A 16550-nucleotide genomic window follows, 5' to 3' on the forward strand; every position below is an offset into this window, starting at 1 on the left:
GGCCCCCAATGACTTCTGCTTTACCTGAAGATAAAGGAAATATTGAAAGGAAGACATTTTAATGACATTCAGGACATCGATGGTAATATGACAACAGCTCTGTGGCCATTCCAGAAAAAGAGTTCCAAAATTATTTTGAAAGGTGGACTTGGTGCTGGTGTCAGTGCATAGCTTCCCAAGGTGAGTACTTCGAAGGTGACCACAGTGATATCCAGCAATGAGGTATGTGGCACTTTTTCTAGGATGAGTTCACGAACTTAATTGTCAGTCCTCATAGACGATGACAGGATAGTCATTTACATTTTCTTTACACAGAGACAAATGGAACCAGGCAAAACTAAGCTTAGAAACAAAATATTTTATTCATCACATTCACCTGATTAAACCTTCACCGTGTTAACCCACCTTACAACTATTGGAACCTCAGGTAGGATTACGGAAGGCACAGCTCCAAGTAACTTGCTTCATTGTATCATTGGACTGAAAGAGGGAAGAGATTCAACTCAAACAGATAGATGGTGGAGTGTCCAGGCACAGAAAAACAGCCCCCAAGGCTTATGGCAGACAATTATGTAGATCTGCCCAGATCGCATTCTGTAGTTCTGGGAGAAGTCCAGGGTTCCATGGCAGCAGGTTGAAGGTGAACAACAATGAACATCCATTGGATCCAAAAAGCTCAAAATGACTAATCACCTGAAAATAAATTCTATCTGCTACTCAAAACACAAAAAGCAACAACAACAAAAGCACTATATTTTATATATTCAAGATTATATTGAAGTTCCCTTTCTCTCTAACGTCAGGGGTCAGGCACGTGATCTTGACATTCATGTTAAGAGGAGTCCACCGTGCTCACAAATGACTATTGTAGATTCCTCGTGCGGATGGACACACATTTGAACTTTTGCTTATTTCTAGAAATAAAGCTGGAATGTGTAGGAGCTGTAGTAGTATTTGTTCTGTACAAAATAAATGAGACTGACTCACTGTAATCCAGGGAAGGGTTAACAGAATTGATATCATCCAAATCAACTGGCCCTGGGCAGATGGTTTGATAATGAGGCCATGAAGTTCTTTGATAATGAGGCCAATACAGTTCTGTATTACTGCTCCAGAAAGTATGCTATGGAAATCGTTCAAATCCTCTAAAAGGAGTGTTATTACAAAATGGGGTGTTTCAAAGTCATTGCTGAAACATTTGTAATGTTCATGAAGATCCCTGAGATACCAAGACTTCTGTGTAAATGTGTGTCATAGAGAAAAAAATATTTCAGATGGAAAAATATGGAGAAATTTGCTGAAAGTCCTATAACTTCTAAGTATTGAACCTGGCATCTGAACCCAAATGTCTGTGTCCACAGAGCTAGGCCTTCTCTTTTTGCCCCCTTCTCCTCAGCAGATTTGTTAGACAAAGTTCTGGAAATGGAAAAGCAGCTGTCAAAGGCAGAATTGACTTGACAGAAACAAAAACAAACAAAAAAAGAAAAAGAAACTCACAACACACTTTGATACAAAAGGTCAGCCTTAAGCCAGATTGTGACATTGGTGACATTGTCTCTGGTTCCACAATCTTCCTTCCTGCCATCATCAAACATCATACTTAGGGTCTTATATCAATCCCAACACAGTTGTATGAGTCATTTAATCCTCTCTCTTCCAGTATTCTCTCTCTCTCTCTCTCTCTCTCTCTCTCTCTCTCTCTCTCTCTCTCTCTCAGTATAAGGTGTGCCCAGACATGTTTTCTTCTTTATTTTTTAAAATAATATATAAAATACATACAGTGGAGTGCATAAAGTATACAAATGTTAAATGTACAGCTCAATGAATTGTTTAATATATACATACACTGGTGTAACTGCCACCCAGATGAGATTCAGAACATGTCCACTATCCCAGAAAACTTTCTTGAGCTACAGCCTTTTTATTTGAGAGTAAGGTTAATTGAGGTATCATTTTCATACAATAATATTCACACTATGCGGTTCTATGAGGTTTGACAAATGCATATTGCCATCAGTAAAATCAAGATAAAGAACGGTACCATTGGGGTGACGAGTTAACTCGGTTAGAGTATGGTGCTCTTAACAACAAGGTTGCCAGTTCGATCCCCACATGGGCCACTGTGAGCTCCGCCCCCCCACAACTAGACTGAAACAACTACTTGACTTGGAGCTAATGGGTCCTGGCAAAACACACTTAAATAAAAGATTTGAAAAAAAAAAAAAAAAAGATTACAGGCCTATCCCAAGAAACGAGAAAAATCCCAAATAAATAACCTCACGTTACACCTTAAAGAACTAGAAAAAGAAGAACAAATGAAACCCAAGTTCAGCAGAAGAAAGGAAATAATAAAAATCAAAGCAGAACCAAAGACAATAGAAAAAATTAATGTAACAAAGAGCTGGTTCTTTGAAAAGATTAACAAAATTGACAAATTCTTGGCTAGACTCACTAATATAAAAAGAGAGAGGACACGAATAAACAAAATCAGAAATGAAAAAGGGGAAATTATCATGGATGCCACAGAAATACAAAGGATCGTCCAAGAATACTATGAAGGACTATATGCCACCAAATTCAATAACCTAGAAGAAATGGACAAGTTCTTAGAAACATAGCCTTCCTAGGCTGAACCATGAAGAACTGGAAAATCTAAACGGACCAATCACCAGTAACAAAATTGAATCAGTCATCCAAAACCTTCCCAAAAGGAAAAGTCCGGGACCAAATGGCTTCACTAGTGAATTCTATCAAACCTTCAAAGATGATCTAATAGCAAACCTGCTCAAAATCTTCCAAAAAATTGAAGAGACAGTACTCCCTAACTCATTTAATGAGGCCAACATTACCCTGATACCAAAACCTGGTAAGGACAACACAAAAAAAGAAAACTACAGACCAATAACTCTGATGAATACAGATGCAAAAATCCTAAACAAAATTCTAGCAAATCGAATGCAAGAATGCATTAAAAAGATTATTCATCACGACCAAGTGGGATTCATCCCCGGGGCACAAGTTCAACATCCGCAAATCCATCAATGTGATACACCACATAAACAAAATTGAGGACAAAAATCATATGATTATATCAATTGATGGAGAAATAGCATTTGACAAGATACAACATCCATTTATGATTAAAACACTTCATAAAATAGGTATAGAAGGAAAATATCTTAACATGATAAAGGCCATATATGACAAACCCTCAGCTAATCTCATAATTAATGGTGAAAAACTGAAGCCCTTTGCTCTATGTTCAGGAACACGACAGGGCTGTCCCCTACCATCTCTGCTTTTCAGCATAGTGTTGGAAGTCCTTGCCAGAGCAATCAGGCAAGGGAAAGAAATAAAAGGCATCCAAATTGGGAATGAAGAAGTTAAATTGGCACTCTTTGCAGATGACGTGATGCTATATATAGAAAACCCTAAAGACTCCACCAAAAAGCTATTGGAAACAATCAACGAATACAGTAAAGTTGCCGGCTACAAAATCAACATACAAAAATCCATTGCATTCCTATATACTAAGACTGAAATCTCAGAAAAAGAAACAAACAAACAAACAAACAAAAAAAACAATTCCTTTTGCAATTGCAGCAAAAAGAATACAATACTTAGGAATAAACTTAACCAAGGATGTGAGAGACCTATATGATGAAAACTATAAGACATTTTTTAAAGAAATTGAAGAAGACACAAAGAAATGGAAAGACATTCCGTGCTCATGGATTGGAAGAATCAACATAGTTAAAATGGCTATATTACCCAAAGCAATATACAGATTTAATGCAATCCCCATCAAAATCCCAATAACATTCTTTAAAGAAATAGAACAAAAAATCATCAGATTTGTATGGAATAACAAAAGGCCCCGAATAGCCAAAGCAATATTAAGAAAAAAGAACAATGCTGGAGGTAGCACACTCCCTGACTTTGGCTTGTACTACAGGGCTACAATAATCAAAACATCATGGTATTGGCAGAAAAACAGACACATAGACCAATGGAATAGAATTGAGAACCCAGAAATAAAACCACATAAATATCGACAGATAATTTTTGACAAAGAAGCTAAAAACATACAATGGAGGAAAGACAGCCTCTTCAATAAGTGGTGCTGGGAGAATTGGGTAGCCATGTGCAAAATAATGAAACTGGCATGCTGTTACCATGTACCAAAATTAAATCAAAATGGATCAAAGACCTAAGCATAAGACCTGAGAAAATAAACTGCATGGAAGAAAACATAGGTACTAAACTTATGGACCTTGGGATCAAAGAATATTTTATGAATTTGACTCCAAAGGCAATGGAAGTAAAAGCTAAAATAAACGTATGGGACTATATGAAACTTAAAAGCTTCTGCACAGCAAAAGAAACAACCGACAAAATAAAGAGGCAACCAACTGAATGGGAGAAGATTTTTGCAAACAGTGCCTCCGATAAGGGGCTAATATCCAAAATATACAAGGAACTCATGAAACTCAACAACAAAAAACGAACAACCCAATTGAAAAATGGGCAGAGGACTTGAAGAGACATTTCTCCAAAGAGGACAGACAAATGGCAAATAGACATATGAAAAAATGCTCAACATCACTAATCATCAGAGAAATGCAAATAAAAACCACAATGAGATATCACCTCACCCCAGTTAGAATGGCTATTATCAACAAGACAAATAGTAACAAGTGTTGGAGAGGCTGTGGAGCAAAAGGAACCCTCATACACTGTTGGTGGGAATGCAGACTGGTGCAGCCGCTATGGAAGGCAGTGTGGAGGTTCCTCAAAGAATTACGAATGGAATTACCATATGATCCAGCAATCCCTCTCCTGGGTATCTACCCAAAAAATCTGCAAACATTTAGAGATAAAGACACGTGTGCTCCAATGTTCATTGCAGTTTTATTTACGGTGGCCAAGACATGGAAACAACCAAAATGTCCTTCGATAGATGAATGGATAAAGAAGTTGTGGTATAGATACACAATGGAATACTATTCGGTGGTAAGAAAAGATGAGATAGGACCATTTGTGACAACATGGATGGATCTTGAGAATATAATGCTAAGCGTAATAAGTCAGACAGAAAAAGCAGAGAACCATATGATTTCACTGATATGTAGTATGTGAACCAACAACAACAAAAGAACAAGACTAACAAATGAGAAACAGAAACTGATAGACGCAGACAATAGTTTAGTGGTTACCAGAGGGTAAAGGGGATCAAATATATGGTGATGGAAGAAGAACTGACTCTGGGTGGTGAACACACAATGGGATTTATAGATTATGTAATACAGAATTGTACACCTAAAATCTATGTAATTTTACTAACAATTGTCACCCCAATAAACTTTAATTCAAAAAAAAAGAGAAAAAGAAAAAAGAAAGAAATAACTCTACCATCAACCTCCCCTGGCAACCACTGATCTCTTTTCTGTCCTTATTCGTATTTTTTTCTAGAATGTCAAGTAAATTAAACCATACAATACATTGTCTTTCGAGTCTAATTTCTTTCATTCAGCATAATACATTTGAGTTTCTTCCATGTGGTTGTGTGTTCAACAGTTCCTTCCTTTTTATTCCTGAGTAATACCTAATTATGCCACAGTCTACCATCCATCAGTTAAAGGACATTGGATTATTTCCAGATTTTTACAATTATGAATAAAGCCACTATAAACATTCACATGCAGGGTTTAATGTAAATCTAAGTTTTCATGGGGGTGGGAGGTACGGGGCATAAATCCCTCCTTGATTTTTTGACCTATGCTAAGGGGTGTCAAACTTTATTTAAAAAACAAACAAACAAACAAACAAAAAAACACTTTCCAGAGTGCTTGTACCATTTTATAGTCCCATTAGCATTATGTGAGATTTTTATTTGCTCCACATTCTCACTAGCACCTAGCATTACCAAATTTTAAAAAAGTCATTTCACTAGGTGTGTGGCACAGATTTTTGAAGCTGAGCAAACATGTCCATAGGGTTTATTGTTGTCTTCAGAGGAGACTTAAAAATCAATCTTAAACATCTAAACACACACACACACACACACACACACACACACACACACGAACTACTTGGCTGCATACTAATTAGGCAGTTCATATTAATGATCCTGACTGGAGTTACTCCTCATTCAGTCTGATTTTGATTAGCAGTCTATATTTCAAGCAGCATGTGACACCAATTTATTTAGCACACTTGTTAAAAGCAAGGGTCTTTCTTGCAGTTGACCCATGGGTTATACCTGAAGGTTGTGACTCCTCAGTGCCTTTTGGCATCTTTAAAATAATCAACAACCTACTTCTGATTACCTTGTTTAAGTGTGTTTTCTGTACCCAGAAAATGAAACACTTCTCCAGCTTCTACTTTTAAGAATATATCTATCAAAAATACTGTACGCTGGAGGAAGGGGAAAAAAACGCTTCATTGCAGTAAACAAATTGTCACACTCAGGGGATTGCTACAGAATTCAATCACTTTTCTTCTTTGCCCTCAATATGCACAGGGCCGCACATTGCTATTCTCTAGAAGTAACCACTTCTGATTTTTCTGACTTGGGCAGAAAGCACTTATAGTCAGAACCTAGGCCTCTCAGATTTATCACACAAATTCCTCCATGGCCTGCTTTCAGGTTGTCCCTGGATCTCTGCTAATGCCTTATTCATTTGCATCGTCTCCCCATCTGCTGATTCTAATGGTGTGTGGTCAGCAATTAGACTGTGATGCATGTGCCACCCCCTATACATGACTTACCCCTCCTCCCTCCTCACCCAGCCCCAGCTGTTTCCATCTTTCTGCCTCATCCCCAAGTAGAGGAATACACCAGATCACCTCAGCTGCATCTTTTCATTTTCTTATTTTAAATAGATAAATGTGCACAAAGAATAAGTTCAAAAGATACAAAAGACATAGAGCTAGAAGTCTCTTTCATTCTCTTATCCAGTTCCCCAAGTCCCTTGCTCAGAGGGAACTACTGTCACCGGTGTCTCGTGCCCTTTCAGAAAGAGATATTCTATGCATCAACAAACACACAATTTATTTGTATTCTTTGCAGAAATGGTAACAAGCTACAACACCTTTTTCAATCTAGCTTTTTCCATATAAAACATATACCTGCTATTGAGCATACTTCAGTGGATTTCCCTCATTCTTTTTAAGTTGTTTAATGTTAAAGTTGTGTATATATTATGATTTATTTTAACGAAGTCTTTTCTAAAGTATCCAAAATAATGACTTAGTAGCCTAAACAAGATAGTTTATATCATGAAAAGGATGAGCAAAGTTATGTGGTTCAGGGCTAGTATTGGTAGCTACAGTCTCAGAGATGGAAGGTCCTTCTATCTTGTTGTTCGCTGTTCTTAGTACATGAATTTCTCCTTGTGTTTGAAGATGGCCGCTTAAGCTCTAACCTTTACTTCTGCATTCCTGCCTAAAGAAAGATCAGTGGAGGAACACATCAGACCACCTCTCATGCCCTTTCAGAAGAACACTTCCCAGCATACAAAGTTCTTTCAGTTATATCCTGTTTTTCAAAACTTAGTCACAAAGCCATACCTAGCTGCAAGGGAGGATGTGAAATGTAGTCACAATTCAGGGAGCCTGTTAAAAATTTGGGGTCCTATTAAGAAGGAAGGGCGGTAGAATGGATACTGGGGTATAACAACAATCAGTTTCTGTCCCAGGCCTTTTGCTCTTAGATACAACGCTGAAATAAAGATCTTTGTGAAAGTTTCATTTCACACTATGTGGGAAGATTTCTAGAATTTCTGGATCAGAGGGTTATACATTTTTATTTTTATGAATATTACCAATTGCCCTCCATTGACAAGGTAACAATACACACCTGTACTGATGTTACATGAGAGTGCCTGTTTTCCCCACACCCTCAACAATCCTGTATGCTCACATTTTTTTATTTTTTTATTCTTTACCATTATGATAGCTAAAATACAGTATCCCAATTTATCTTCATTGAACTTAATGGAAGTTTCTCTTATTTTTAGTGAAGTTAAGTACTTTAAAAAAGGTCTAGAAATCATTCCTATATCCTTATCTCTGAACTGTTTCCATCATTTGCCCATTTGTTCATTGGATTATTTCCTTGTTAATCTGTAGAAATTCTAAATTGGGGAAGTTAGCATTTTCAGTAGTATTTTTTATAAACAGTTTTCCACAATTTTGGCTTTGTTTATTGTGTCTTTGTTTCTATGCAGATTTTAAAAAGAGAAGTAAGCCTTTATCTCTTTGTCTCACAAATAAAGCTGGATGAGTTGGTTGCTTTTTGGTGATTAGTCAGAGGGAACAAATCCCATATCCTCTTCTGGTGGCTGCGGGAGCAACGGGAACAGCAGTGGGGGCAGCAGCCATCGGGCAGCAGCCACAAATGGAGATGAACTAGCCACGAAAGGCCTTGACCTTTACAGCAAGTGGAAAGGTGTAATCAGTCTCCACAGACAAAGCCAGGACCCGCTGTACTCACTGATGATAGATGGGGTGCTGACGTAACAGGTGGGTAAGCATCTGCAGACACAAGCTGTAACATGGCGGACGCCTTCCAGGAAGTGAGAGTGGCGTTCTTCTCTGTGATGTCAAGCACGTCCGTGTTGTAGATGCTGCCATTGCCAAACCCCTGCCGGACGATCAGCGTGGGGAGAAAGGGAAGGTGTTCAGCCGTGTGGCTTTGTCTGAAGTCTTATTCAGCTGCACGTCACTCAGGATTTAAGTGGTGATTCCTTTGTGAAGTTGAATTTATCCCTTTTAAGAAATTGCTCCTGGGTTTTGTGATATTCTTAGGAAGGTGCTTCCCGTATGTCATGCAGGGACTCTGCTCCCACTCCCCGCACCAGAAGGCAGGACATGGCGAGGCCAAAAAGGAACACCCACGGAGCCATAGATAGGGGAGTCATACCACTATATTCTCGCTGGCAGTTGGTGGAGACACAAAAGCAAACATCTGCCAGTAACCCAATGAGGGGTCTTCCTGCACCCCAGTCTCACTGGCGGCTGGGTGAGACAAAGGAAGTGGGATCCACACGATCCACAATCCACCATCCACGCTTCTCTGCCAAGCAACCAACCAACTAATCCCCTAGCATAACCAGTTATATTAGTTATATTAGTGGCTAATGTCTAACCAGTAACAGCTGATGGCCACCCAGCCACAGCGGATGGCCATCTGATTACAGCTGATGGCCATCTAATAACCGAGCCAGCACCTTTCCATGTGAGAATGAAAGCCTGAAAACTACTCTCTGGGACTCTGTCCCCACACCATACCAAAATTACAAAATAAATTCTCATGGTTTTCTTTTTCACACTAATAACAATTACAAAGAAGCTCCAACTTCATTTATTTTAGCATGACTTTTTGTTATCCTGGCCCCACTGACCCATCTATCTTCCCCCATTGACTTGATATCTTAGCTGCATCAAAAGGGAGGAAGCAGTCTTTTTTCACTCAAAATGAGTACATCTTAATTCCACTTTCTATTTTATATATCCTGTACTGACACTGATATTATTCATTATGCTTTAGAGTAACATATTGCAGTTGTATCCAATTTGCCAATGAGTGAAGTTAAGTACTTAGAGATTCAAGCATTCAAACTCATCTGCTCTCAGCCTAGATACTGGACCATATAAAGCTAAAACACAGGGAGTTGTGGGGGAAGGAATTCAGGTTTTGGAGGTGGTTATGGTGTTTAAGTCCTAACTCCCAGTACCTCAGAAAGTTACTGAATTTAGAGATGGGGTCTTTAAAAAGGCATTTAGGTTAAAATGAGGTCATATAGGTATTCATATAAGAAAAAGGAAATTAGGACAGAGATACAGAGGGAAGACCATGTGAAGACATGGAAAGAAGATGGCCATCTACAAGCCAAAGAGAGAGGCCTCAAAAGAAACCAACCATGATGATTGTCATGCAGAGTGTCATGTGGGGTCTCTGGTCCCGCTCCCCATATTAGACTGCAGGACATGGTGAGGACTAAAAGGATCACCCACGGAGCCATAGATAGGGGAGTCATACCACTACATTCTCGCTGGAGGCTAGGCCAGAGACACAGGAAGCAGGAGTCACACTATCTGCAACCCGCCATCCCCTTCTCTGTGCCAACTGACTTCACTTGCTAACTGCAATCCGCACTTGCTAGCTCAGCCACCATCTCCTTACAAGCCCCCATTTGCTGCTAGCATAGTCACGACAGTTATATTAGTGGCCAATGGCTCACTGGTTACAGCTGACGGCCAACTAGCCACAGCTGATGGCCATCCAATCACAGTTGATGGCCATTTACTACCTGAGTGAGCACCTTTCTACATGAGGCCAACAGCCGGAAACTGTACTCCTGGCTCTGTCCCCACACTCCACCCCTACAGGGTCTCGCCTCACAATCTACATGACAAGAATCTTCTGCGAAGTTCCCTGTGTGAGGAGCCTGGAAGTGAATGCAATATCCTGGACACAGCCAGGCTGTGGGGGCAGAGCCCCACAAAGTAGTTTCCAGGCTCTCGGCCTCACATAGATAGGTGCTGGCTCAGGTAGTAAATGGTCATTAACTGTGATTGGATGGCCATCAGCTGTGGCTAGTTGGCCGTCAGCTATAACCAGTGAGCCATTGGCCATTAATATAACTGTTGTGGCTACGCTAGCAGAAAATGAGGGCTAGCAAGGGCGAAGTATGGATTGCGGATAGTGTGGCTCCTGCTTCCTGTGTCTCCAACACAGTTGCCAGCGAGACTATAGTGGTATGACTCCCCTATCTGTGGCTCCGTGGGTGTTCCTTTTAGGTTTCACCATGTCCTGTGTTATGTGTGGGGCAGGATCAGAGAACCCGCCTGCCACCCTCCATGACATATGGCACAGCAAGCAGGGTACAGTGCCGGCCAAAGCTCTCCAAAGGATGGTAGAGCAGTTTGTGTGTATGAACACTCAGTCCCAGGAAGACCAGGAGGAGCAGCTGCCGGAGAGCTGGACCCCCGTGGAGGGGCGGGAAGACGTGGACGGTTGGCCCTCACCCCCAGGTTGGGGAGGAATTGGAGCCCTGCGGAGAGGGCACACATTGTGAGGCTAATGCACAGCCCTGGCAAATGACTGTGGACTATGAGGAACGGGCTCCATCCCTAATTTAATGGACCCCTTGACTGTTTGCTTGGGAGCGTACCACCATGTAGTGGAACTGGCGGATGTTTGCTTCCTGTGTCTCACCCAGCCACCGTGGAGAATATGTGAGAACCCTGGCTGTGCCCAGAGAGAGTGGTGGTGTCCTGAGAGGCCCTGGCTGTGTCCAGGGAGACTGGTGGTACCCTGAGAAGCCCAGGAAGTCTGGCTGTGCCCAGGACTGGTGGTGCCCTGAGAAACCCTGGATGTGCCTAGAGAGCCTGGCTGTGTCCAGGAAATTTGTGGGGACAAAGTCCCAGAGAGTAGTTTCCAGGCTCTCGGCCTCACATGGAAAGGTGCTGGCTCAGATAGTAGATGGCTGTCAACTGTGGCTAATTGACCGTAAGCTGTAACCAGTTAGCCAATTAGCCACTGATATAATTGCGAAGGGTGCTCTGGTGAGTGAGTCCAGTCAGTCCTGTTGGTTGGGTGGCAGGCAGAGAAGCAGACAGCAGGTTGCGGGTCGTCTAACTCCAGCCTCCAGTGAGCCTATAGTGGTATGACTCCCTGTGGGGACAGAGCCCCAGAGAGTAGTTTACAGGCTCTCGGCCTCACGTGGAAGGGTGCTGGCTCGGGTGGTGGATGGCCGTGGCTGTGGCTGATTGGCCATTGGATGTGGCTGGTTAGCCGATTGGCCGCTGGTATAACTGCTGCGGCTACGAAGGAGAGCCGAGGACTGCGGAGGAGCCGAGCAGAGCCGAGGAGAGCGGAAGAGGAGAGCCGAGGAGAGCGGAAGAGAGGAGACGAACAGAGTCGAGAGAGTGGAGGAGAGTCGTCGGTCGGTCAGTTGGCGGAAAGGTGGACGGCAGGTCGCGTGTCCAGTGGGCCCAGCCTCCAGTGAGACCATAGTGGTATGACTCCCCAATCTATGGCTCTGTGGGTGTTCCTTTTTGGCCTCACCATGTCCTGCGTTCTTATGTGGGGAGCGGGACCAGAGACCCCACATGACACGCTGCGTGACAGCTTCTTAGGTACAACCAGTCTCTCCGGGCACAGCCAGGCTCTCTCAGGGCACTGCCACTCTCTCTGGGCACAGCCCGACTTCCTGGGCACAGCCAGGGTTCTCACATATTCTTGACGGTGGATGATCAAGACACAAAAGCAAACATCCGCCAGTTCCACTACGTGGTGGTACATTCCCAAGAAAACAGTCAAGCGGTCCATTAAATTAGGGATGGAAGGCAATTCCCCATAGTCCACAGTCATTCGCTAGGGCTGTGCATTAGCCTCGCAATGTGTGCCGTCTCCGCAATGCAAGGGCTCCAATTCCTCCCAAACTTGGGTGTGAGGGCCTCAGCAAGCACTTCCCAGCCCACAGGGCCACAACGACTTTCACTTTCTCCGGCCTATGCTGGTTGGAGGACTGTCCACATCTGTCGTGTGGAAGACCCTGCTCACTGCACCATTTGTCATGTGGGGCGGCCTGCGGGGTCTCTGGTCCCGCTCCTCACATAAGAACGTAGGACATGGTGAGGCCTAAAAGGAACACCCACGGAGCCATAGATAAGGGAGTCATACCAGTATATTCTCGCTGGCTACTGGGTTGGAGACACAGGAAGCAGGAGCCACACGATCCGCAACCTGCCGTCTATTTGTATCTGCCAACCAACCTCACTTGCTAACTGAAATCCGCGCTTGCTGGCTCAGCCACCATCTTCTTGCTAGCTCCCATTTTTCTGCTAGCATAGCCACGGCAGTTATATTAGTGGCCAATGGCTCACTGGTTACAGCTGACGGCCAACTAGCCACAGCTGATGGTCATCCAATCACAGCTGATGGCCATTTACTACCTGAGCCAGCACCTTTCCATGTGAGGCTGAGAGCCTGGAAACTGCACTCCTGGTTCTGTCCCCACAATGATGTTACCAGAGAGTGAGTCCTCCTTGGAGCAGTGTCCAGGTTCTTGGCGTCTCGAGCAAAGAATTGAATGAGACACAGAAATAAAGTGGTGAAAGAGTAGTTTATTAGAGGAGATAGTACACTCCAAAGAGTTTGGAGCGGGCCTGAGCAGTTGAGACTGGTTCAAGGGCCCCGACTAAGGAGGCCTTGGTAATTTTTATTCCTTTTTCTCTCAAATGGGTCATTTCTTTACAGGCATGGGACCATTTGATTGACACCTGTGACTGACAAAAGATTATTATCTCATCTTTTGAAACTGTGCATGTTCCTTCCCAGAATTCAGTCTGTTCTAATATTAATGAACTTCCAGGCATATGTATGATATTATAATGAGGGTATAATGAGGCCCAGGCGAAATGAAGGTCATTGTGGCCTTCACTGTGCAGGTGTGAGTGACCGGTTCAATCTAGTTGGATATTTTGTGCCCATTTGTTCCTCATAGGGGTAGATAATTACAGTGAGAAGGGGAACTTTTGGGTGGAGAGTGGAGGTCCTCTGGGTGGTGAGTTCTAGGAGTTGTGTTGGACATGCAAGAATGCAGAGACGTGATGCCTGTCTCTAACTCCCTGCCTGCCTTGTTTTCCCCTTGAGAGAAGTGATCCCCATTAAATCTCTATGGGAAGTTGAGGGACAGGAGGTCTTTTCTTCTGTATCTGCTTCCTGCTGGGCAGGGGCATAGAGCTGTCCCTACCTATTGGGAGATTAGCGGAACTCTCACCCTGTCTGATCTCAGATGAGAGGAAGGGGTCTCAAGATCCACCTGGAAGACCGAGGTCTGCTTGGAAGGCTGTGTTGGCTTCTTTGATTGGGACTGGTAATCTTTCTGGGGTATCATCTGTACCCCCAAGGGCCCTAAATGAGGAAAAATAGATTTTAATTAATACATTTAAAAGTGTTAACTTTAAAAAGCAGAGCTCAAAGCTATAAATGTAAGGTGGTTACATGATGGAAAATCCGTCAGCTCTGTAGAGCTTGTGGATGTTTAATCAGTTATTCAGATGACAATAATTCCAGGAGCTAGGTCCGGAATGGGTTGGAAAGAATATTAGGCTTTAGAGATTATAATCAACAAATATGAATCACAAGTTTTAGGGCAATTATCTGAAGCAAGGAGTAGGAGATTTCTATGATTCAGGTTAAAAACAATCTATTGTCTATGATTAAGGCATAAAAAACTATTATAATCAGGGGTTATAAAGTTAAAACACTGGAAAAAAGGAAAGTTAGAGTTTCTATAATAAAAGATCTCTTCATTTGGCCCATAGCAATGATGCTTTGATCTCAGATTTCTAGCCTCCAGGACTTGAGGAAACATATTTATGCTCTTTAAGCCACCCGGTCTGTGGTACTTTGCTATGGCAGCCTGAGCAGACGAAAGCAGTGGTACACAGACCTGGCTGAATCAATAAGGGGATTTGGTTGGAAGTCTTAGAAGTTACTCAGATTTGCTGTCTTAAGTTGTGTTCTCTGGACTATGCAATGAGGGTCTGCATACCAGGTGTAAAGGGAGCATTTACAGGAGCCACATCTATGAAGGAGTAAAAGAAATGAGAGAAGTTGAACAGTAATGTAACTGCACAGAGGCTTCAGTTGATCCTAAGGGGAGCTCTGGATGCCCCTGAAAGGTTGTCCAGATTGAGGCAAGGAGGCTGGGCCTTTGTACCCTCCTGTGGGCTATCCCCTGGCAGAGGTCTGAACTTAGGTGAGGAAGCTCTGTGTGGCTGAGGCCAATTACTGAGAGGGCCTCAGCTGTGAGCCATCAGGGGCCAATGCTGCTGGCAGCAGGAAAACAAGTGTCCAGTGTTAGAGGGGGGATCTGAGTGGTGCACTATTGTTATACACCACGTCTACCTACACAGAAGGGAAACTCACAGCATGGAGGGACACCCTAAAGAAGGAGCACTCAGGATAGACATTGCCCAATGTGGCCTTGAGGGTTTGGAATGCAGGAACACTGAAACAGTTTCTCTAGGCAACTAGGCAACAGCCATTGGGATGAATCAGCCCAGCTATCATTATGTCTGTGAGGACAGAACCCCAGAAAGTAGTTTACAGGCTCTCGGCCTCACGTGGAGGGGTGCTGGCTCAGGTAGTAGATGGCCGTCAGCTGGGGCTGGTTGGCCGTCGGCTGTGGCCGGTTAGTCAGTTGGCCACTAATATAACTGCTGCGGCTATGGAGGAGAGCCGAGGATTGCCGAGGAGAGCCGAGGAGAGCCGAGGAGAGTTGAGGAGAGTGGAGGAGAGTCGTCGGTCGGTTGGTAGAAAAACAGACAGCAGGTCGCACATCCGGTGAACCCAACCTCCAGTGAGACTATAGTGATATAGTGACTCCCCTATCTATGGCTCCGTGGGTGTTCCTTTTTGGCCTCACCATATCCTGCGTTCTTATGTGGGGAGCGGGACCAGAGACCCCGCAGGCCGCCCTGCTCGACAATGTCATGCCTTCTAGGATTCAGATTCATAGGAGAGAGGGTCTACTTAACCGGACTGTGAGTTCTCAGAAGGCTGCATAATGTGGGGGAAGAGTGGTCCCCCCAAAAGGCCAATTGTAATGTCATCACCAGAAGAAAAGAGATGGATAGTGGGCAGGTGAAAACAATATGCATCCATTGGGCCCAGATTCTGAGTTGGAGTCTCAGTTTTGTGTATCCCTTGACAAGCAGTTTGAACTCATAAAATTTTAACTGTTTCATCTGTAAAGTAGAAATAATATTACCTAACTTATAGGATTTTTCAGGATAAAATTATGTCTATACAGATATACAAGTATATCTATATAGATAGATATCTATCTACTTATGTAAATATATGTGTATATGCATAAACAAATTATGCATATATATGCACAATTACATAATGTATATATGATGCCGATGTAATGACAGCCATCATATATTTGAGTGTCTATAGTTCCTAGGACCTCAACCACTATTTTCTATCATTTTATCTATGTGCATTTTGTTTCCCCAACTCTTTGAGAGAAAGAGGAACATTTGATTTGTCTTTTTAAATGTGCTCATCCTCAAACTCTAAATCTGGAAAACCCCTTAGAGATGCTGCATCTTTTTACAGAGAGAACTGTGGAGTTGGAAAGCTTTACAACTTTGTATTTCTCATATTGGCTGTGTGGCTATGCATAATTTTTCATTTAAAAAGTAAATTTAAAATAGTCAGCAGTGGAATAAAAAAACCAAAAGGGGAGTTTACTTGGTAGGTCATCTGCTCACTGGGGTCCGTATAAGCAAAGCCTTCTCAGGGGATTCTCAGTACCAGATGGTCCAAGGCAGGGGGAAGATAAGGGCAGGGTCGCCAGACAACGACCCACTGGAGGGTATGATGGAGTTCCAGAGTAGGGCACCCAGTCCCATTTCTTTCTCTGCTTATTATAGAAAGTGACACCAGGCAGAATTTGAATGGAGAAGAGAATGGTAAAGAGAAGTGGGAAGGGGCTGGCATTTTCTCCCATTTATTTATT

At 42.8% G+C, this 16550-nt stretch overlaps 1 pseudogene; it reads right to left on the reverse strand.

The window, feature by feature from the left end:
- Positions 1–8306: 8306 nt before the first annotated feature.
- LOC109436220 (deleted in azoospermia-like) overlaps positions 8307–16550 on the reverse strand; it is a 28217-nt pseudogene continuing 19973 nt past the window's right edge.

The sequence above is a fragment of the Rhinolophus sinicus genome, linkage group LG13 (genome assembly GCF_036562045.2).
Source record: "Rhinolophus sinicus isolate RSC01 linkage group LG13, ASM3656204v1, whole genome shotgun sequence".
NCBI classification, from domain to species: domain Eukaryota; kingdom Metazoa; phylum Chordata; class Mammalia; order Chiroptera; family Rhinolophidae; genus Rhinolophus; species Rhinolophus sinicus.